Below are 24,994 nucleotides of genomic sequence, written 5' to 3' on the forward strand. Positions count from 1 at the left end.
TGTGATCGAGTCCTGCATAGGGCTCTCTGCTCAGCAGGGAGCCTGCTTCTCCTCATCTCTCTCTTTGTCTGTCTCTCTGCCTATTTGTGATCTCTCTCTCTGTCAAATAAATAATTAAAATCTTAAAAAAAATGTATGCCATAACGATAATTGTAAGCAAGATATTGTAATACCACAGAAAGACTAGATTAAATGAATGGAATATATATTTTCAATTATATTTTATATTTAATATAAAAGCAAAAGCAATACAAGAGAGCAAAATACAATCTTTTAAACAAATGGTTCTGGAGTAATGGTGAAGCTAAATGTAAAAATATAAAATAAAAATAAAATAAAATAATAAAATAAAATAAATCCAGGCAGATTTCATACACTCTTCACAAAAATTAACTCAGATTGGATTATAAACCTAAACATGAAACATGTAGAAGGTAATATAGAAGAAAATTTAAATGACCTTGGTTTTGGCAATAACGTTAGCTACAAAAGCACAAGCACTGAATTTAAAAATGTCTACTCTGTGAAACACAATTCCAAGAGAATGAAAAGGCAAAGCACAGACTATGAGAAAAAATTTGCAAAATACACATCTGGCAAAGGACTGCTAATCAAAAATACACAAAGACCCCTTAAAACGCAACAATGGGGGAAAAACCTGATTAAAAATGAGCCAAAGACCTTAGCAGATACCTCACAAAAGAAAATATTACAGATGGCAAATAAGCATATAAAAAGATGCTTCACGTCCTATGTCATCAGGAAAATGCAAATTAAAACAAAAAAGAGACACCAGTACATACCCAGAATCCAGAACACTGACAACAGAACACGAAATGTTGGTGAGGATGTGGAGCAACAGGAATGTTCTTCCATGTCTATTGAGAATAAAGAATGGAAAACAACTTGGCAGTTTCTTACAAAACTAAACATATTCTTGCCAGATGATTCAGCAGTAGCAGTTCTTGGTATTTATCCAAAGAAGATGAAATCTATACCCACAAAGATGTCTACAGTAGCTTTATTCATTACTGACAAAAGCATGGAAGCAACCAAGATATCCTTCCATAGGTGAAAGGTGAAATGAAGTGTAGTACATGCAAACAATGGAATATTATTTAATGCTAGAGAAATGAATTACCAAGCCATGAAAAGATATGGATATAAATATTTAATAAATATTTGATTTTAGGCTTCTACCAGTCTATCAGTATATTAGTATATTTTAACAGTGAATGCTCAGCATTCACGAATTTACCTAATAAAATATTTTGGGTTCAATAATTTAAATACTTCAACCTCTATGATTATATTCCTAATAATTTTGAATTGGGGTAAATAAACCTTAATTTTTTGTAACTTGTTTCTTATTGCAAAAGAGCTCAATGAAATTTTAGAAAATAAAAATTTACAAAAAAAAGTTTAGTTTACTATTGCCAAATAATTTAAAACTTTACCTTATATTGAAATACATATATTTTCTTAATTAATTTATATGCTACTAAAAGCAAAAACATTTAGTTATACTAGATTTCATATCATGCAATCAATGCCAGAAAGCCATATGGCGATGACTTGTCTTAAATAGAGTTAAGATGGGTGTTATTACAATGCAAGATGGAAACAAAGATAGTATAACAATTGAGTGTTACTTAACTTTTCTGTTTTGATCAAGTTACTAATCTACAAAAGGCTTTTAACGGTGACAGACTTGGGAATTTAACAAAACTTTTAACTAGCATGTGCGACTCATTCCTAGAAAACAACACAATCAATAACACTTTATTTAGATTAAATCATGACTATTTCTCCATTTGAATAAAAAAGGTAGCAACCCCAATAAGTTTATTGAACATGAAAAGTTGAAATGCTATAATGCTCCTAAGGAATTAAATGATGCAGTCATGAATTACAAAAAAAGGATATAAATTACCAAAGTGTTTGTATAATTGGAATGTACAACTGCTCATTATCATTTAATAGTGTAGGCTTGTGCAAGAACTCTATAAAAGAACTCCACTTCTAAACCGTGGAAAATATGTTCCCTTTCCCCCTATATACAACTATTAAGCCATTCATTTAGCTTTTAAAATATCCACTTAATACAGGCTTTTTACTCATTTGAACAGGCAGCAGGGCTCGATTCTTATTGCATACATCTGAAGGAGAGAAGTCTAGCGTAAGAGGTAAAGCCCATAAAGGAGCCCAATAATAACAACAAAATACAGTTTAGTGATCCCTTACAATCTGCCAGCTACCTTTCTGAGAATACTTCAATTAATAATACATATAAAATACTTGACTACAAAGAGCTTACATTCTTTTGAAATATAATAGTGAAATAAACCAATAATAGAGGGGCACCTCAGTGGCTCAGTCCATTGAGTGACTGCCTTTGGCTTGGGGCATGATCTCAGAGTCCTGGGATGTAATTCCCCAGCAGGATTTCTAGGCAGTGGGGTGTTTTCTTCTTCCTCTGCGCCCCCTCCCAATTCTCTCTCTCTCTGTCTCCAATAAGAAAATAAACCAGTAATAGAATAATGATTGATGGTTGATGGTGATAAGTGTTACAAAGAAATACAAGAAAGGTAAAAGCCATTGGAGAATGCTGCGATGAAAGTTAATTTTATTTTGTGTTGGGTGGTTATATCTCATTTATGAGATGTCATTTGCACAAAGACCCAGGAAGTGAAGGAGGGTGTTATACACATATTAAAGGAAAAGATTGCTCTAGGCAGAGCAAGTAAGTATATAGACTTTGTGTGAACAGCTGGTCTGTTACTTTTGAGGAAAAGCAAGGAGGCCAATGAGGAGTTCATAGTGTTGGAGAGAGGAAGAACGTATTGATGCATGACCTTGTAGTACATTGAAAAGCCTTCAGTTTTTATTTAATATGAAAGGGGAAGATACCGAAAGACTTCCAACAGCAGAATAAAATCATCTGACTTGATTTTTAGGTTAAGTTGCTGTACCAAAATAAATTTGCAGGGAGAAAGGAGTGAAGCATGTGTGGAAGTGGGGTTATCAATCAAGTCAATAATTCAGGAACATATGATGGTGTTTTTAGCATGCTGGGTGGTAATAGAAGTGGTGAGGTATGGTTTTTATTTTGTATATATTTTGATGGTGAATATTCTGGTGAACAGGATGGAGTATGTGCAGGACAGACAATATCAACATTTATTTTACCTGCACAAACAGAAGGGTGGAGTCTTCATTCGCTGATATGGAAAGAACTCTGAGTTCAAATGTTCTTTCTGATTAAATGGCATAGTGATGATGAGGATTTAGTCAGACAGTGAAAGAGAACAGTAAGCATAGTGTTAAGCGGTAAGACATTATAATACATTTGAACATCAATAAACGTTGTGTTGGATCATCTGTTTATGTGAGTAAATAAATAAATAAAGCTTCTGGGGATTCTGATAGAGGTAAAGAAGACTACTATATGATCCAAAGGGGCACGTGCACCAAATGTTTATAGCAGCAATATCCACAAGAGCCAAACTGCCATCAAAAGAAATGAAATCTTGCCATTTGCGATGACATGGATGGAAGTAGAGGGTATTATGCTTAGCAAAATAAGTCAACCAGAGAAAGACACTATCATATGATCTCCCTGATATGAGGAAATGGAGGTGCAATATGGGGGGTTTGGGGGACAGGAAAAGAGTAAATGAAACAAGATGGGATCGGGAGGGAGACAAACCATAACAGACTCTTAATCTCACAAAACAAACTGAGAGTTGCCAGGGGGGGGGGGTGGGGAGGGTAGGGAGAGGGTGGTGGCGCTATGAACATTGGGGAGGGTATGTGCTGTGGTGAGTGCTGTGAAGTGTGTAAACCTGGCGATTCACAGACCTGTACCCCTGGGGCTAATAATACATTTTATGTTAATTAAAAAGAAGAAGAAGAAGATGAAGAATACTATAAATCAAATGCTATGGTTTTCAGCAAAGAGTGTGTAATCAGGCATATTTTATTAAAGTAACCAAGTAAAATGATGGTCGAAAATTGGAATAACAGAAAACATAAAAATCAGAGATTTTAAAAAGAGATATGGGACAGTGTAGAGAATATAGTCAATGATATTATAATAGTGTTATATGGTGACAGATGGTGGCTATATTTGTAGTGATCATAGAATAATATAAGGAGATATTGAAAAACTGAAACCAATGTAACACTGAATATCAACTATACTCAAATAAAAGAATAGTAAAAATAAAACATTTAAATTTAAAAAGATAAAAAGAGGGACAAGGATTTGAAAAGTGAATTTCAAAAAGAGTAAAGATGAGGCTAAGACATACTCTGAACCTTGAGGAAAACACCATTTTGAAAATTCTTCCCATTTTGAGAAAACTCAAATGAATCAATACCATAAAAGAACCCATTTTAACTGAGAGATATAATGAATGCTCAAGAAATAATTTTATGACAGGATAATTCTTCCCTCTGAAACAGCATACAGAAACCAGGGGAAACACCTGGAAGCAAAATAAACTATACTGAAAATAAGAATTAGGAAAAAGATAAATGATGAAAGATAAGAAAATTAGACCTGCGACAGAGACCTAGTAGAGAAAACTTTTAGCTTGTGGTTTAATGTTTTTGAGGATAATCTAGAGTTCTTAACTGCCTTGAGACAGGCTGGTTGTAGGTAGTTTTGGCAGACCCCTAGGACAGCCCTACTTTGGGCAGGTGGTGTTGGAGGAGGCCATTGGGTTGGACAAAGACAAATCAAACCATTTGACTAATGTGTCTGTGAAGATGTTGAAGTCAGATGCAACAGAGAAAGACCTGTCAAACCTAATCTCAGAAATCGAGATTATGAAGATGATTGGACAGCACAAGGACACCATCAACCTGCTGGGTCCTGCACACAGGATGGTCCTTTGTACACTCTCATGGAATATGCCTCCAAAGACAACATACAGGAGTACCTGCAGGCCCAGAGGCCTCCTGACCTGGAGTACTGTTACAATATCAGCCACAATGCAGCAGAGCAACTCTCCTCCAAGGACCTGGTATCCTGTGCCTATCAGGTAGCCTGAGGCATGGAGCACCTTGCCTCCAAGAAGTGCATACACCAAGAACTGGCCACCAGGGAAGTGCTGGTGACAAAGGACAACATGATGAAGATCTCATACTTCAGCCTTGCCAGAGATATCACCACATCAGTTACTATAAAAAGACAACCAACAGTGGACTGCCTGTGAAGTGGATGGTCCCTAAGGCCATGTTTGACCAGATCTACATCCACCAGAGTGACTTCTGGTCTTTTGGGGTGATCCTGTGCAAAATCTTCACTCTGGAAGCCTCCCATATCCTGGAGTGCCTGTGGAGGTGGTTTTCAAGCTGCTGAAGGAGTCATTTGATGGATAAGCCAATAAGTGCACCAGAGAGTTATACACAATAATGAGGGGTGGCTGGCATGTGGTACCTTCAAGCTGCTGGTAGAAGACCTGGATCATACTGTGGCCTTGACCTCCAACCAGGAGTACCCGGACCTGTCCTTGGCCCTGGAACAATACTGTCTATGCTTTCCCAACACCCAAAGCTCCACCTGCTCCTCAGAGAAGAATTCCACCTTCTCTCATGTGCCGTTGCCCAGGGAGGCCTGTCTGCCCTGACACCCAGCCCAGCTTGCCAATGGTGGACTCAAATGTCTAGTATACCTATTTCTCCTGTCCAGATTCCATCATAAGGTGTAACCCTTACCCCACACCCTCCCTGAAAGACTCACTGCCTTCTCCTTTGTCCCTTTCCTACTGGCAGGATCCAGCTCCCTACCTGAGGCCTTCACCCCTTGAAGTTCACCTCTCTTCCCCTTCCTCTTCCTCATCCTTACAACCTGCTCATGAAAGAAAGGCACAGAGAGGCAGGTACTTGCTCGTGGCTACTTCCTTCCCTCCCATATGTTGAACCAAGACCCCTCCCTGGCATCTGGTACTGCCTGGACGTCAAGGGAGTGGGAGATGAGGCATGCCAGTGAAAGCTGTTGGAGCTTTCCTGTTTTGGTTTTGTCTGCTTAGCATAACATGTAAGACTGAGTTCTGGTGGCAGAGACCTAGTCCTTGGGGCTATAGCACTAGCGGGGGGAGGTCAACTGCTCTGGGCCTTGGCTAAGAGCAACCCCTGCTCCAGAGATATGGTGCCAAGGGCTTAATAATTTTGAAGCTAATTTGTTTGCTGACCAAATACCTGGTATCAAAAGATGGGAAAGCAAAGACTGGAAGCAGTGTTGTGACCATGGGGTCCAGCCCCAAACTATGAAGAAAACACAAAGTGTATAAATCTGAATAAGTATATATTTACACACCTCTTTAAAAAGGTTGTTATCAAAGATTTAATCAATGGGTAATATGCTCCTCGTGGCTGAGAAGCATCAGTTGCCATATATTAAAAACAAAGAAAAGAGGTGTCTGGGTGGCTTCCTCCATAAGTGTCCCTTCTTTCAGGTCATGATCCCAGGGTCCTGGGATGGAGCCCCACATCAGGCTCTCTGCTCAGTGGGAAACCTGCTTCTCCTTTTCCCTCTGCCCTGCTTATAGTTCCTCTTCCTGTCTCTCTGTCTGTCAAATAAATAAAATATTTTAAAAATAGAGAAAGAAACAAAATGTTTTTAAAAGGTGTTTTTTTTTTTTTTAAATTTTCTAGTGGTGCCTGGATGACTCAGTTGTTTAAGCATATGTTTGCCTTTGGCTGAGGTCATGATTCCAGTGTACAGGGATCCAGCCCTGCATGGGACTACTTGCACCCCAAGGAGCTTGCTTCTTCCTCTCCCTTTGCACGTGATTACCCTCGCTTGGGCGCTTCCTCTCTCCCTCTCTCTCTCTCTCTCGCTGTCAATAAACAAAATGAAATCTTTTACTAAATAAATAAATAAATAAAGTTCTAAACCTACTTTCAGTTTAGGTCCCTTAACAAAAATTGCTACTGATTCATTAAAAAAAAAAAAAAGATAAGATAATTTAGAAAGATTCTTCCAGAGCTAAAAAGTTGTTTATTTTTTTCAGGATTAAATATAGAAGTGCTTTATAAAGTAAAAGAAAAAGTATGCTATATTAACACTAATCACACTATAACTTTGGTGGTTATATCAAGATAATGAAAAGTGATTTTAAAGCAAATTTCATTATCAGACTTAAAGATCAAATCAAAATTACAGAAGAGTAAAAAGATGAATTTATCAGGGAGTATAATAATTCTTGACTTTTAATACTTAATAACAGATTTGGGGATATATAGGGAAAGCCTTAGAAGAGAAATGGAAAAAAGTTTCAACACCTTTATTTTAAGATTATATAGAAAAATGGTCATCAAATTGGTAAGATATGTAAGACATGAACAAAATTATCAACTAACTAGATATGCTTGATATTACAGAACACTCCCAACAACCGCAGACTACATATATCTTAAGCCATGATTTTCTTTGCAAAGGTCAACATTGATAATGTTCTAGTCATACGTCCGTGTACCAGGAAAGAAGTAGCATATTTCTTGAAAGACACAGCTATCAAAGCTCCATTGAGAAACCGTAAAGATGGAGAAGGGATTTGCAAATTATATATCTGATAATGGACATCAACTCTGATTATTAAAAAATGAATAAAAATAAAAAACCTTACTAATAACCAAACAGAGTATCCAATTTTACATGTGAAGAAAATTATTGAAGAGACATGTAACCAAAAGGATATGGATGGCTTATAAGCACATGACAAATTTCTCAACATTTAGACATTAAAGAAATACAAATTAAAATCATAATGAGACATGCTTACATATCTATTAGAATGGCTAAAATTATAAAGGCTAATTGTACTTCGTCTGAGCTAGATTGAGAAGCAACAAAAAATCTAAACTTTTGTTGGCATATACCAACACTTTGGTACCACCACTTTGGAAAATAGTTTGAAAAATGTTTTAAATGCAATATATGTTGCAGTTACACAAATAGCCATTTTACTTCTAGGCATTTAACCAAGAGTAACAAACCCTATGTTCATACAAGGACTTGTATATGAATTACATAGCAGCTTTATTTTTAAGAATAGAAAACAATGGAAATGTTCATCAATGTCCATCAATAGAGCAAAGACAAATTATGATCTATTCATTAAAGAGATTACTATTCAACATCAAAATGAACTATTTACAACTGGAGATTCTCAAAGTAATGATGCTGAGAAAAGAAAAGCCAGGCAATGAATAGTATATACTGTGTGATTCCATGACTATAAAAAAATCTAGAAAATACAAATTTATATATAGTCACAGTCATCAAATATATGGGTGTGATTTTAGTGCCTTCTTCTGTGCTCCCATAGCTTCCTACACTTGGATCTCCGAGCATTTGTTACACCATGTGAAAATATGAACTCTTTTTCTTTATTCTGTCTTACTAGAATAGGAATCCTTGAAATTTTATGGACATTTGAACTCTCAGTTATTAGCAGAAATTCTATCACACAGTAAGTTTCCAAATATAAAAGCCAGAGTTTTACAATGACTTCTAAGCTTTTACATGATCTAGCCACTCATTTAACCTCTGTGACCTCTTTCCCTGCTACTCTTCAGTCCCTCACAGTGGCCTCCTTGCTATTCCTCAGATATGCCAGGCACGATCCAACCTTATGGCCTTCAAGATAGCCAATTCCTTTGTCTGGAGTGACCTTATTGCTGATAGTTCTGGGCAAATTCATCACCTTTCCATACCTTTGTTCAATTGTCAGCTTCACTGTAACTACCCTGATATTCCTATTAAAATTCTTAACTCCCCATCCCCTGCCTAGCAACCTTGATTTTTCTCACCCTGATCTAATTTTTCTTTTTCCCCATTGTACTCATCATTTTTGAATACACTATGCAATTTTTATTAAGGTTTATAGCTTTTAATTGTCTCACCCTTTAAAATAAAGGTTCTACAAAGCCAAGTATTTCATTTACCAGTGTAGTCTGAAGTAATATCTGCCATATAATAGGTACAGAAGACAATTGGTAAATTTCAGAATAAATTAATGTTGAGAGTATACTGAATTTCATAAGTCATTTCAATATTTTTTTCCAAAAATAAACTATGTAAAACATACCTTAAATTTACTTTCAAAATATTTTATAGCATATAATGGACAATATACATAAGCCTTAAAGAAACAATCATATAAATAACTATTTGATATCTACTTAAAAATTGCATAATAACACACTCCTAGATCCTCTCTGAATGCTCTAAAATAACCCTTCAAAGGAAATACATTTTTAAAAATAACAAATATTTTGGCAAATAATTTAATAAAATAAAAGTTTCATTCATTTACGTAGATCATAATAAATGTTTTTAATAAGCATGAAATTATAACTCTGAAGTGTGCTAAAATGAAACCACCTGCTAAGGGTGAGAGAACAAAAATAAAAATCATTTTTCCAAATAAGAGGAATTTATTACCTTTGAATCAAAGCATGTGGATTTGTTCAAACTGGCAATAACGAAATATGGAAACACAATCCATAGAAAGTCATATTTTAGATTTCTAAAAGACTTCAAAGTGAAGAGTATACATTCTTTAAATGCTACATAATGCTACATAATGGCAAGATGACAGGTTGTGACAAATAGCATTTTAAAAGCTCTACTCATAATGGAACGGAAGGTGTCATTTCCCTATAATTTTATATATGTCCTTATTTACTGTATCTGGATACAACATGTTACCAAACAGATGTTCATCAAAGACTAAATCATTTTTAATGGAACATAATATTTTGAACCTACATCTATCAATCATTTTTTCGATCTAACATTTATACTCTCGCTAAACATTTTATCAGTTGTCGACAAAATTTAAAAAAAAATAGGATAAAAAGTCGTGTTTGGAAAAGTAGATTTTCGTTGAAATTTGCATTTAAATGAAAATATTTGCTGATATTTTTAGAACTTTAAATGTAATTTTATATATATCTGACCTATCAGATGATATCAAATTTTTGGAGAAAATATGACATATTTTTTTGATCTTGGTTGAAGGTATTAATAAAGAGCAACTGTTTGTATTATTTGTATTGTGATATCGTAGTTAATAAACATGAATAACTGGTATAAAATATGTTTTTTTAAAAATTTTATTTATTTCCTTGACAGACATCACAGGAAGGCAGAGAGGCAGGCAGAGAGAGAGGAATGGAAGCAGGCTCCCTGCTGAGAAGAGAGCCCACTGTGGGACTCAATCCCAGGAACCTGGAATCATGACCTGAGCCGAAGGCAGAGATTTTAACCCACTGAGCCACCCAGGCGCTCTAAAATATGTTCTTTTTTTATATAGAATTATAGTTCTTGCCAAAATATGGAACTACCTGGAACTGAATGCCTCCTTCAAAGTCAGCTCTGGAGAAATTATGCAAGTGTAATAAAGAACTATTTCGGATATGAACCAAAAACAAACAAATGATGATAAATTCCTTAAAAGACTCAAAGTTGCTCTTGACTGGTATGTTTCAAGCTCTATTCCTGGTTTGAGGACAGTTCTTAACAGGCCTGCCACTGTAGAAATCAGCTGGATGTTTAGAGGCTATCAGAACTGTGCAAAAACCTTGAAGGGGTAAAGACTTGAAAATTCTTTAGAGAGATTAGCTCCCTAAGGCATTATTCATCCACACATTTTCCTCCAAACAATTAAGGCTGATGGATGAGGGGCACCTGAGGGGCTCTCTCATCACGTGGGTGGTGGGTTAAGCCTCTGCCTTCATCTCAAGTCATGGTCTCTGGGTCCTGGGATCCAGCCCCACATTGGGCTCTGCTCAAAAGGAAGCCTGCTTCCCTCCCTGCTTGCCTGGATCTCTGCTTACTTGTAATCTCTCTGTCTCTCTCTCTCTGTGTGTGTCCAATAAATAAATAAAATGTTAAAAAAAAGGCTGATGGATGATAAATTATGAAAACTGCTATCTCCAATTGATGCTTCTTCATAAGGATTTAAGAATTTAAAATTGTAAGAATTTAAAATTGAAACTTGATCGTTGGATTTATGTTACAGAATAACATCAAGTGATGGCAGTTATTATTAGATCTGAAGTATTTGTGATTCTGAATTCTTGGCCTCATTAGTAAATTTATTTTTAAATTCTCCCATTGAGTGGTGATTGGCCTTCAGTCTTTCATTGATGTACATCATTGGGTCAAATGAGATGTGTGTGCCCAGAACTATATATAATCTTCTTTGTATTTCACTGGAGATGGCATTTCTGAGTTTTGTTCAATTGAATTTGGACAGATGTTTTAATAGTCACTTCTAGAGTTGGCCCTGGAGAATATCTTCCTTTTTTTTTTTTCTCTTCCCGATTCTCTGAAAACCCCTGACTAATTCACATTATCACAGTGATATCACAATTCAAGTTTTTCCAAACACCATAGCTGCAAAATAGAAGGAAGCTACTCAGAATGTAATGCTATGGTGAATGATTGAGAAAGAAAACATTATTATAATTAAGCTACCAGGTTTCAATGTATTTTATTGTTGCTTAGAAAATCCTAGCATACCCAGAATTTACAGAGATTTGATGATCCTAAGAGGAGCTGAACTCATGGACCAAAATAACTATGCACATAAAAAGTAAAATTACTTACCTAAAAAAGATGATGTGGTTAACTTTATATGGCAATCCAAGTGTTATTGGAACAGGAATTTAAAAAATAGCTTAGGGGCGCCTAGTGGCTCAGTGGATTAAGCCACTGCCTTCAGCTCAGGTCATGATCTCAGGGTCCTGGGATCAAATCCTGAATCAGGCTCTTTGCTCAGCAGGGAGTCTGCTTCTCTCTTTCTCTCTCTCTGCCTGCCCTCCATCTACTTGTGATCTCTCTCTGTCGAATAAATAAATAAATAAATAAAATCTTAAAAAAAAAAGACTGTACTTTTAAAAAATATATTAAAAGGGGCACCTGGGTGGCTCAGTGGGTTAAGCCCCTGCCTTCGGTTCAAGTCATGATCTCAGGGTCCTGGGATCAAGCCCCACATCAGGCTTTCTGCTCAGCAGGTTGCCTGCTTCCCTTCCTCTCTCTCTGCCCGCCTCTCTGCCTACTTGTGATTTCTCACTGTAAAATATATAAATAAAATATTTTAAAAAATAGCTTAAAAGTATATGATAAAATAATGATATACATATAGAAAGAAAAGAAAGATACTATACTGTGAATATAAATTATGTGGAAATTGTTGAAATAAAGAATACAATAAAGGGAGACTAAGATGAATATAGCTGTAAAATAAATAAGTGAGTTGGGAAAAACAAACAAACAAACAAATTAATGACTTCTGCCCAAATGCCGCAGAAGAGAAAAAAATAAAGAAAATATTTAAATAAGTACTGAGATAAATTTTGGAGAATTAAAGAAAGATAAAAGATACCAGACTTAAAATGATGCCAAACATGAGAAATCAGAAACAAAACAAAACAAAAACCACACACACAAAAAACCACTCATATAGGGCGCTTGGGTGGCTCAGTGGGTTAAGCCGCTGCCTTCGGCTCAGGTCATGATCTTAGGGTCCTGGGACCAAGTCCCGCATGGGGCTCTCTGCTCGGCGGGGAGCCTGCTTCCTCCTCCTCTCTCTCTCTCTGCCTGCCTCTCCAACTACTTGTGATTTCTCTCTGTCAAATAAATAAATAAAATCTTTTTAAAAAACACTCATATATATTATGGTGAGTTTTAAGAATATCAAAAACAGAGAAGAGCATAAATGATGCCCAAGAGAAGAACAGATCACCTAAAATGTACAAGAATAATACTGACAGCAGAATTCTCAATAGTAATAGCATATAAAGGAGACAGCTGGGTGTTTGTATAGATGGAAAAGATATTTGAAACTAGATATTATACATCAAGCCAAATTATTGATTAAATTTGAGAGCACAGTAAAAATACAATGAAGCATGTTAGGTCTTAGAACATTTATCACACAGAGACACACATTTTAGAAAACTTCCTTGGAGGACAGCTCAATTTAGATAGAGAAAACAGAATTATGTACTCAAAGGCACATTTTGAAGGAAGGATTGAATATAGTCTGCACTGCAAAATTCTTTAATCGTATGTTCAGAATTTCCTAAATTTAAGAAGTATTTGTTCAAATATTTATCTTTAAATAAAATGTAGGAGACTTTTTCTTGGATTCTGGAAAATCAGTCCATTTGGATACAAATGTTTTGTCACTGATGGAATTTTTGATAGCCCTTAACTGTGGAATGTCTTAATGTATTGTTACAGCAATTGTGATTTGCAAATACATGGGTGATGTGTGTGTGTTGTGCGTGTTTATTTTTTTTTGATGGTTTTACTCTTCTATGAGATTTTTAAGTAGACATAATTTTAATAAATTATGATTTGTTGAAATTTATCTGAGGTTATATATAATAAAATGAAATTTGTGTGAACTGAAGAAGTGCGTCTCCATTTTTTTTTTAAGAGTAGACTAGTCTTTAAAAATTGTCCAAAGAAGTACATTATATTCATTATTAAATTTGATAATATACAATAAAGTATTTATAGTCATATGGAACCATATCAAATTCTACTATTAATTCATATTACTAATTACCATAAGAGGAAAAAGGGATATTTTTCAAAATGAAAATTAGTGTATTTTTCAAAATGTGATATAGTGTTATTCACTGAACAGAGGGAACAAATGTCAAAGTTTAACACAGTTTACAGAATGTTTTAACATAAATTGAAATTTAAATCTGACCAAATTTCACAGTTTTAAGTAAAATGATAGCTCTTTAAATCCTTGAAAAGTGGTAAGTGACCCAAAACATTGCTTAGAAAAAAATTTAACACTACACTAGTCTGAGATGGTTAAGTTATGGTACAACTTGCCATTGTGTATCATCAAATGGTATATTTTTTTCTTTTGGTCTTGTCATTATATTTTATTTTAGCCATTCTGATAAGTGTGTAGTGATATCTCAGTGTCATTTTAATTGCATTTCCTTGATGTCTAATTATGTCAAATTATATTATTTTGATGTTTAATGTTCTGAGCTTTCTCAGTTCAAGACCATGAAGCCACTTAGGAAAAATAAGTTGCTGATGCACTCACAGACCAACTCTTATTTAGAAATAAGAACAAACATTACTACCCATTCCAACAAAAAATAGATTTATTATGCAGTAGGGATTTTACAAATTTCCTGACACAACTTATATAGTAAGATGAAATGGGACAGGAGGCTTCTTGCAGCTATATACAACATCATTTTAATTTCAATTTGCAGTATAATTTTTCCAAGGTATACACAGAATATATATTTAATGTAAATTGTGAACATTTTAAACTCTGTATATGGAAATTAAACAAATTTAAGATTATAAAAATCAAAATTAACGAAAGTTTATTTTAAAATAGCTTTGTCTGCATTGCAAGACAGAATAATCAAGAATTGGTAAGAAAAAAATAATCTCTGTAAAATTACTGGGGGTGCATTATAAAGTGTTCGATCAAACTCACAATGTGGATTGAATGGCAAGTGATTTTTAAAATCTGGAACTCATTGTCAATTTTTTTTTCTTCATTGTGTCTTAAATGTGGAACAACAATGAGGTATTTCAAAGAGGTGAACCACAGATAAATTTCTCTAAGGGTGGGGTGAGGGCTACTCAAAAAGGAACTTGACAAGGCTTTTAAAGATATCGACAATCATTATAACATAATGTGACTGATTGTTACCGTGCTCTTAACTGGGCAAACACTTGTTGGCTTCCAAGAAAGACTAACATAGTTGAGATGGTTCTAGCGGCCTTCTAGCACAGGGTCTCATGAGGCAGGGTTTCTAGCCACTGGCTGTGCAAGGCATGAGGCCTGTTAGTGATTCGATTTTTTTCCTCTGCAGAATGGGTCTTTCTACATTCCAGGTCCTTTCTACCCCAATAAATAATGCGGCGATTCTCTCAGAGAGTTGTACTTTTGGTTTAAGCAGCCAACTGTCTCTTAAAAAGGACTTTTGTTTAAAGTCCTTTCAAAAAAAAAGTCCTTTCAAAAAAATCTTTCTTTTTTATTTTTTTATTTTTTAATCCCATATGTTTACTCTGACCCTGGAACTTTGTCATTTTGACCTTCTCCTCTGATTAAAATATTCTTCATCATCAGCACCTACTGCTCTCCTCTCCTGGTGGTCTCTCCAGAAGGGGTCTTCTCTAGCTCTTCTAACAGGAGATGGGCACTTCCCCTCTACCCCTGTTGCCGGACCAACCTTACCTATCCTGCAGGGTCAGGTCGGCCTGGCCTTTTATCTGTTGTTCTCTTCTGAGTGGTTAGTTTTTCATAGATACCGTGCTTTGCTTTTGTCAGGATTTACCCTGGACTATCAAAACCCTTTTCTTGTGCCAGTGAAGCCTAAGAAACAGTCCTGATGAGAGAACCAGGAATTCCAACAGATCATATTTATCCTGAATGTTCCATGCAAAATGAAAAATATATTCCTGGGGAGCGTCAAGATATCTGAGAAGCGAAGTTTCACCAACTCTGTCATGTAGGGGCATCAATTCCGATTCTGTGTCAATTTTCCTACTTTCCCAGCTAGTAATTCTCTACCTCAGAAAGCCCACTCTCAACCGTTTCCTCTATCAAAGGCAGTTGCTCTTAGAGTCTGCACATGGCACTTGGGGCCTGCTGGTCGTTGGCTACTGCCCTCTGTACCTTGGGTCTAATAGCTGCGGGGCATCAAGATGATAACGTCTCTTGTTCTAAGACTTAGTATAGTTTGGGGCACATGGTAAGCAATAATCATGTTTTTTGTTGATCCAAGTGTTAGAACTTTCTTAATTATTCTAGTACCGCAGTTTACTTGTTCTAAGATTTGTCCCCCCCCCATTTTAATATCTCTTACGGTGGCACTCACCTTGCACTTGATGACATATCCTAGTTTAACTGACAGCATTTCTCTTTCTTAGTCGAACATAAACTATAGTGCATCTTACCCTTGATGAAAGCTAAGATGCAATTAAATACTCTATTATGGTTATGATTCTGATATTTGAAATCCTCCGGTAGCTCCCTGTGCCCCCACAGTGTAGTACCTCACCTCCTCGGCATAGTATACAAACCATCTCACCCCCAGTGCTAACCCTGCGGCTTAGCCTCCATCCCCAGGTGATGCTGCCAGATCAGCTGTAGGTTGTCATGAACTTGCTGTAGTTTCCCGAATGCACTGTGCTGCCTCCTGGCACTTTGAAACTTGACACACTCATCCTCATTCTTCGCTTTGCCCTTGTCTATCACCTCCCCTGAAAATCTGTTCCTAGGTGGCTTTTCCCAGCTCCAACCTACCCTTGGCAGTCTTTTATCTCCCTGTGGTAAAGCCTGTCACACTGCACCATGGACATGCCTGTTGTCCCCCTGAGAAGAGAAAAGGGACAGTGAGGGCCCTCCAGCATTTGCAGCTCTAGTGCAGAGCCCCATGCCTGGCTTGCAGGAAATGCCAGATCATGAAGACAAACGGAGATCATCCTCTGGCTAAAACCAGCTCTTCTTTGCCTACCGCAGGATCTGGATCAATAAAGAGTAGCCAGTTATTATTACTGTTTTTCTAAGGTTTTTTTCACCATATATTTCCCAGGTCTTTACTCTTTTTATAGAACTTTAATTCAGGCTTCAACCACTTCCTAGTCAGATCAGGTGAAATCATTTTCCTTCCCATACCCTCGATGTATTTCACACCTAGTAATTCTTTTTTTAAAGATCTTATTTACCCATTTGACAGAAAGATCACAAGTAGGTAGAGAGGCAGGTAGAGAGGGGGGGGGGAGCAGGGTCCCCGCTGAGCAGAGAGCCCGATGTGGGGCTCCATCCCAGGACCCTGAAATCATGACCTGAGCCGAAGGCAGAGGCCTAAACCACTGAGCCACCCAGGAGCCCCCATATCTGGTAATTTTTAATCAACGTGGATTTGCTGCATCAAATAGCTCCTTCTTCTTCAAATATAAATATATAAATATATTGATCAAGTCACGTGCATGTCTTAGGAGAATGTCATAACTTTAGTAGCAAACTTGAAATCTTGGCCATTGGTTTTGATTTTTGTTTTGGTTTGATTTGGTTCGGTTTTTGTAATTTTAAATATCCCTCCAGCCCTTGGCTCTGTCTAACCTGTTTACTTTCAGCTGTTTCTGCAACAAAATTGACCGGGCAGCGAAAACTCTCATTGTTTACAGTGGCGCCCCCTTCTGAACACTTTGTGAATAAAAACCTTTTTTTTTTTTTTTTTTTTTTTTTGGCTATGGTAAATGTGCAACAAGAATGAGGTATTTCAAAGAGGTGAACCACAGATAAATTTCTCTAAGGGTGGGGTGAGGTTTACTCAAAAAGGAACTTGACAAGGCTTTTATTTATTTATTTATTTATTTATTTATTTTTTAAAGATTTTATTTATTTATTTGTCAGAGAGAGAGGGAGAGCGAGCACAGGAGACAGAGTGGAAGGCAGAGTCAGAGGGAGAGGGAGAAGCAGGCTCCCTGTGGAGCAAGGAACCCGATGTGGGACTCGATCCCAGGATGCTGGGATCATGACCTGAGCCGAAAGCAACCAACCGAGCCACCCAGGCGTCCCTTAACAAGGCTTTTAAAGATATCGATAATCATTATAACATAACGTGACTTAATGTTACTGTGCCCTTAACTGGGCAAACACTTGTTGGCTTCCAAGAAAGACTAACATACTTCTAGATGGTTCTAGCGGCGTTCTAGCACAGGGTCTCATGAGGCAGGGATTCTAGCCACTGGCTGTGCAAGGCATGAGGCCTGTTAGTGATTCGATTTTTTCCTCCGCAGAATGGGTCTTTCTACATTCCAGGTCCTTTCTACCCCAATAAATAATGCGGCGATTCTCTCAGTGAGTTGTACTTTTAGTTTAAACAGCCAACTGTCTTTTAAAAAGGACTTTTTTTTAAAGTCCTTTAAAATTTTTTTTTAATCTTTTATTTTTTAATCCCATATGTTTACTCTGATCATGGAACTTTTTTCATTTTGACCTTCTCTGCTGATTGAAATATTCTCTCCAAAATGTCAGTTATTGCAGGTACTTGCACTGTAGACATTCTTTACATATTTTTTAAAAAATCCATTCACGATTCTTCATGAAAATCCCGGTAATCTGAAAGACTACCATTTGCTTTTCAATGAACAGTTACTGTCTCCACTAAGTGACAGGGTTTCAGAGAACATGAGCTCACAAAGGATGTAACCTTTTTTCCACTTTCTGCTACCATGTTCATTTCTATGTTACTCAGAGGAGCCTTCTTTGTAGAAACATATTATCCAATCTTTTATAAAGCTGAATTTAAATTCTGTCCCTTCATTCCCCACAAAGCTTAAAAAGCCAAGCAAATTTTGTTCCATTTTTTAAGAGCCCATAGATGGCATTTTTTAGTGTTGTGTTTTTGAGTTTTCATCACTCTTTATGTTACTTCTACTTCACAGATAAACAATTGCTAATCACAATGTGAACTTCCTACAAATGTGCAATCAAAATCCCTAGGTACACATTACTGAAGTTTTTCATTCCCTTTAAACATTATTTCTCTCTTGATATGCATTCTTGTTTTGTATTATATTGCATTATAAAGTTTTTTTTTTAACAGACTGCATTTTTTAGAGTAGTTTGGGGATCAAAGTAAAATTCCCTTTCCCCACATACACACAGCCTTCCCCATTATCAACATCCTGTACCACGGTGATAATTTTTCATGCTCACTGACCCTACCCTGACACATCATTATCACCCCAATGTCCACAGTTTACATTAGAGTTCACTCTTGGTGGGGCACCAGGGTGGCTCAGTGGGTTAAGGCTTCTGCCTTCGCCTCAGGTCATAATCTCACGGTCCTGGGATCGAGCCCCAGACCAGACTCTCTGCTTGGCAGGGAGCCTGCTTTCCCCCAACCCCTGCTTTCCCCACCTGCCTCTCTGCCTGCTATGATGCCTGTCAAATAAATAAATAAAATCTTTAAAAAACCTTTTCTCATAGAGTTCACTCTTGGTATAGTATCTTATGCATTTTGACAACTGTGTAGCGATATATATCTAAAATATCATACATGTCATACAGAACATTTTCACTGGCCTAAAAATCCTCTGTGCTCTGCCTGCTCATCCTGCTCCTCTCCTAACTGCTACAAACCGCTGACCTTTATACCATTTGCATAGTTCTGCCTTTTCTAGAAGGTCATATAGTTGGAACCTTGCAACATGAAGCTTTTTCAAATTGACTTCTTTCACTTATTATGACGAATTTTAAGTTTGTTCCTTGTCTTTTCATTGCTTGATAGCCATTTCTCTTTTTCGCTGAATCATATCCCATTGTTTCAATGGACCACAGTTTATCTATCCATTCTCCTCCTGAAGGACATCTTGGTTACTTCCAACTCTTGGCACTTATGGGTAAAGCTGTTACAAACACAGGTTTATATGCACGATTCTGTGTACACAAAGTTTTCGCTCTTTTGGGTGAGTACCAAGGAGCACGATTACTGGATCATATGGTAAGCATATGTTTAGTTTTGTAACAAACTGCCCAACTGTCTTCCAAAGTGGTAGCACCATTTTGGTGTTCTCACCAGAATGAATGAGAGTTTCTCTTGTTCCTCATCGTCAAAAGCATTTTATTTATGTTGTCAGTATTTTGGATTTTAGCCATTCTAATAGATGTGTAGCGATATATCATTGTTTTATTTATTTATTTATTTTTTAAAAATATTTTATTTATTTATTTGACAGAGAGAGATCACAAGAAGACAGAGAGGCAGTCAGAGAGAGAGAGAAAGGGAAGCAGGCTCCTGCTGAGCAGAGAGCCCAACGTGGAACTCGATCCCAGGACTCTGAGATCATGACCTGAGCCAAAGGCAGCGGCTTAACCCACTGAGCCATCCAGGCGCCCCTCATTATTCTTTTAATTTACAATTCCTTAATTAGACATGCTGTGGATCATCACAGCATCATTTCATATCATTATTGCCATCTCAATATCTTCTTCAGTGAGGTGTCTGTTCCAGTCCTTGCCAATTTTTCAATCAGGTCATTCATTTTCTTGTGTTTGAGTTAATAAATAAATACATAATAACAATAAATAAATAAATAAATAATAAATGAATGAATGAATTTATTATATATATTATATATGTTATATATGTATATTATATATATTATTATATATTAAATAATAATTTATTAAAAATAAATTTACTAATGAGGCCAAGAATTCAGAATCACAAATAATTCAGAACTAATAATAACTGCCATCACTTGATGTTATTCTATAAGATAAATCCTACGATCAAGTTTCAATTTTAAATTCTTACAATTTTAAATTCTTAAATCCTTATGAAGAAGCATCATTTGGAGGGAGCAGTTTTCATAATTTTGCATCCATTAGCCTTTTTTTTTAAAGATTTTATTTATTTATTGGACACAGAGAGAGAGAGAGAGAGAGAGAGAGAGATCACAAGTAAGCAGAGAGGCAGGCAAGCAGGGAGGGAAGCAGGCTTCCTTTTGAGCAGAGCCCAATGTGGGGCTGGATCCCAGGACCCAGAGACCATGATTTGAGATGAAGGCAGAGGCTTAACCCACCACCCACGTGATGAGAGAGCCCCTCAGGTGCCCCTCATCCATCAGTCTTAATTGTTTGGAGGAAAATGTGTGTATGAATAATGCCTTTGGGAGCTAATCTCTCTAAAGAATTTTCAAGTCTTTACCCATTCAAGGATTTTGTACACTTCTGATAGCCTCTAAACATCCAGCTGATTTCCACAGTGACAGGCCTGTTAAAACTTGTCCTCAAACCAGGAATAGAGCTTGAAACATACCAGTCAAGAGCAACTTTGAGTCTTTTAAGGAATTTATCATCATTTGTTTGTTTTTGGTTCATATCCGAAATAGTTCCATATTACACTTGCATAATTTCTCCAGAGCTGACTTTGAAGGAGGCATTCAGTTCCAGCTAGAACCCTGACAGTAGTGGAAAACAGACTCAGGCTGGGCACTAGGTAAATGGGAGCTCTAGTGGAATTTCAGATGAAGATGCTGTGGACCTCGGCTTCCCAGGTCATAGTGACGTTAGGATTTCAAATTCAAGTCAGAGATGAAAGAAACATCTGGACTCAGTCCTCAGGTACACGCAGTATTCTGAACTGAGGCTAGATCCAGAGACCATTCTCTCACAGGTGGGCTCCGACTCAGTTTCCTGTATATTCATTCATGAAATCGCTCTGCGGGTCAACATGCAGAACAAAACCATTTAATAAAAGTGACAATGAGGAGAGGAAAGGGACTCGAGAAGGCATGTGAAGGTGGAGAGAGGAAGAGCCAGTGCGGGGCGGAAAACCCGAGAATACCTCCCTGAGCTCCTTGCTGCCAGGGAGGTCTGAGGGACTAGTTTCCACCTGGGATCCCAAGTCCAGAACAAAAGTGGCGGGGCCACGGCTCGGGATGAGGGAAGGGGGTCCTCGGCGCGTGGAGGTGCCATAAGATGGGGGCTATTGCACTCGCTACGAGGGGCACCTCGCCTGGCTCCGTCCCCGGCCCGACCCCTTGGGGACCCGAGGGCGGCGCGTGGTCCGGGGTGGTCCCGCTGCCCCGGGGGTCGCGGGAGACTGGGTCCCGACAACCCCGCGAGCTCGCGGTCCGTGCTTTCTGCTCCAGGTGAGGGCGCGGGGCGGTGTCACTTTACCTGCTCACAGAAGGTCGTCGGGAGAAGCCATGGGGCGGGGCGGGGCAGCGGGCCGCGGGAGCTGGACAGCTCGGCCTCAGGGGCTGGGCTGGAGCGCGGGAGTGCGAGGGTCCTGCAGTGCCGACTGGGCTGCAGCACAGCACCGCGGCGCTGCGCACCCCTCCTCCGCCAGCCCCTCCACCTCCTCTCAGACTCTCCGCCGCGTCCTCTGCGAGCTCACTTCCAGATTCCGCAATTAGCAAAGCCCCTTCTCCCGGCCGCCCCCGCCCTCGGCCCCCTCCCCCTCCGTCCTGAGGCGAAGCCCTGGGGGCCTGCGAGCGTGGACAGCGCCGGTGCCGAGCGGCCTCCTAGCCTGGCTCCCCAGCAGGTGTCTGCCCGCTGCCTGGCTGCAAAAAGATCATCAGCCCTAAACCCGGCTGCACTCTCAGGTCACTTCGCTGGCTTCCTGATTGTGCCCAAAGCCGGGAACCAGCTTCCCCAGCACAGGCCTGGGCTGAGATGCCTGCCTGTTATTTGTTCTAGCAGTCTCCTAGTCGCAGGGTCCACCATTGCATGATGGCACGCAGGAATCACTTCGACCTGGATGTTTGGTTTTTTTGTTTGTTTTTTGGTTATTTGTTATTACATGACCTCCATGGTAGGTGCTCCACAAAGCGAGTGAAAAGAGGACGCCTGATACATACGCATATGGCCATTCCAGAAAAAGAGCTTGGGGTTCTCTCGGAAGCGCGGCATTGGTCCTTGCACTATGGTTTAATAGAAATGGGATTATGCACCAACTTACTTAAATGAGGATAGGTTGAAATCGTTTACTGAGAATAAATATTTAAAACAGTTATATTTTAACTAAATCTATCATCAATCATAAATCTATTACACGAAGGTTCCAGGCAATTTAAATGCAATAGCACTCTCTTCAGGGTTTTAAATAATCCGTGTCTGTCTTGGCACATGAGAATGCAAAGATAGCAAATGGTTTGTAAAAGATCATATAATTGCTTTTACTATATGTTATCAGCAATTTATTCTAAAGGAGCGGCCTCCAGCTAAAAACTCAGCTTTGAAAAATACAGAAAAGCAGCAAACGTTTACATACCCTCTTGGTGACCAGAGGCGTGCTTTGTGCCCCTCATCATCTCTTTCGTGGTTCTGAGGCCCTTGGCGCTCAGTAGTTTAGTGTCTTATTCTCTGGAATAGGCCATTGAAGAAATACCAGGCCCAGAGAAGAAGGTCCTGCTGGGTGTCTGAAGAAAGTACAACCTTTTAGATGAAGCTTTTTGGGGAATTTGTTAGTGGATTGGTCTGCTTCTGATAGGAAGGGAATTTTATTTTTAAAGATTTGATTTATTTATTTGATAGAGATCACAAGTAGGAAGAGAGGCAGACAGAGAGAGAGAGGAAGAAACAGGCTCCCTGCTGAGGAGTGAGCCTGATGTGGGGCTCGATCCCAGGACCCTGGAATCATTACCTGAGCTGAAGGCAGAGGCTTTAACTCACTCTGCCACCCAGGTGCCCAAGGGATATATTTTTTAAAGATTTTATTTATTTATTTGACAGACAGAGATCACAAGTAGGCAGAGAGCAGGCAGAGAGAGAAGTGGAAGCAGGCTCCCTGCTGATCAGAGAGCTAGACATGGGGCTCAATTCCAGTACCCTAGGATCATAACCTGAGCCGAACGCAAAGGCCCAGTGAGCCAAACTCACTGAGCCACTTGGGTGCCCCAGGAAGGGAAATTTTTTAAAGAGTATTTTCTCTTTGAATCTATTTTGAGTTTTGGTTTGTGGTTCTTTCTGACTTCTCATGAAGATGGAATTACTTCTGAGGTTGGTTGTCAGGAACCGCATATCAAATCGAGCTATCTTGTTAGCAATAAATAAATAAATAAATAAATAAATAAATGCTCAAGTGTTGGCATAAAGCTATTATGCTTTTCAAAACCCTGAACTATAATTCATGTATCGTGGTCATTCTTTATCATATCAAACAGGAGAGAGGTGGCAGAAACACACTTTCAGGTTAATATTTGTACAAAGAAGATTGACTTATGAACCTACTTTGTTATTCCCTTTCATTCAATTTCCCTGTACCTCCTTTTCTATGAATTGTAACAGTAAACCATCATTATTTCTATTGTTGGCATGTGAGAATTAGAGATAAATGCCCAAAGTGAAAGCAGAAGGCAGGTTTATTAAAGCAACAGCACTCTCTAAGGGTGAGCAGGTGTTATTCCAAGAGTTGGAGCTGGCCCTTACTTTGTTTTGGGATTGGATGAAGAATATTTTAATCATCAGAGAAGGACAAAATGACAAAGTTCCAGGATCAGAGTAAACATATGGGATTAAAAAATAAAAAGTAATAAAAAGATTTTTTTGAAAGGACTTTTTTTTTTTAAAGGAATTTAAACAAAAGTCCTTTTTAAGAGACAGTTGGCTATTTAAACCAAAAGTACAACTCACTGAGAGAATCGCCGCATTATTTATTGGGGTAGAAAGGACCTGGAATGTAGAAAGACCCTCTGCAGAGGAAAAAATAGAATCACTAACAGGCCTCATGCCTTGCACAGCCAGTGGCTAGAATCCCTGCCTCATGATACCATTTTATAGCTCTACTCATAATGGAACGGAAGGTGTCATTTCCCTATAATTTTATATATGTCATTAATTTACTGAATCTGGATACAACATGTTACCAAACAGATGTTCATCAAAGACTAAATCATTTTTAATGGAAAATAATATTTTGAACCTACATCTATCAATCATTTTTTCGATCTAACATTTATAGCCTCGCTAAACAATTTATCAGTTGTCGACAAAATTAAAAAAAATTAGGATAAAAAGTCATGTTTGGAAAGTAGATTTTCTTTGAAATTTGCATTTAAATGAAATTATTTGCTGATATTTTAAAAACTTTAAATGTAATTTTATATATATCTGACCTATCAGATGATATAAAATTTTTGGAGAAAATATGACATATATTTTTTTGATCTTGGTTGACGGTATTAATAAAGAGCAACTGTTTGTATTATTTGTATTGTAATATCTTAGTTAATAAACATGAATAACTGGTATAAAATATGTTATTTTAAAAATTTTATTTCCTTGACAGAGATCACAGGAAGGCAGAGAGGCAGTCAGAGAGAGAGGAATGGAAGGAGGCTCCCTGCTGAGAAGAGAGCCCACTGTGGGACTCAATCCCAGGAACCTGGAATCATGACCTGAGCCGAAGGCAAAGATTTTAACCCACTGAGCCACCCAGGCGCTCTAAAATA

The sequence above is a fragment of the Mustela lutreola genome, chromosome 18 (genome assembly GCF_030435805.1).
Source record: "Mustela lutreola isolate mMusLut2 chromosome 18, mMusLut2.pri, whole genome shotgun sequence".
Lineage (NCBI taxonomy): Eukaryota > Metazoa > Chordata > Mammalia > Carnivora > Mustelidae > Mustela > Mustela lutreola.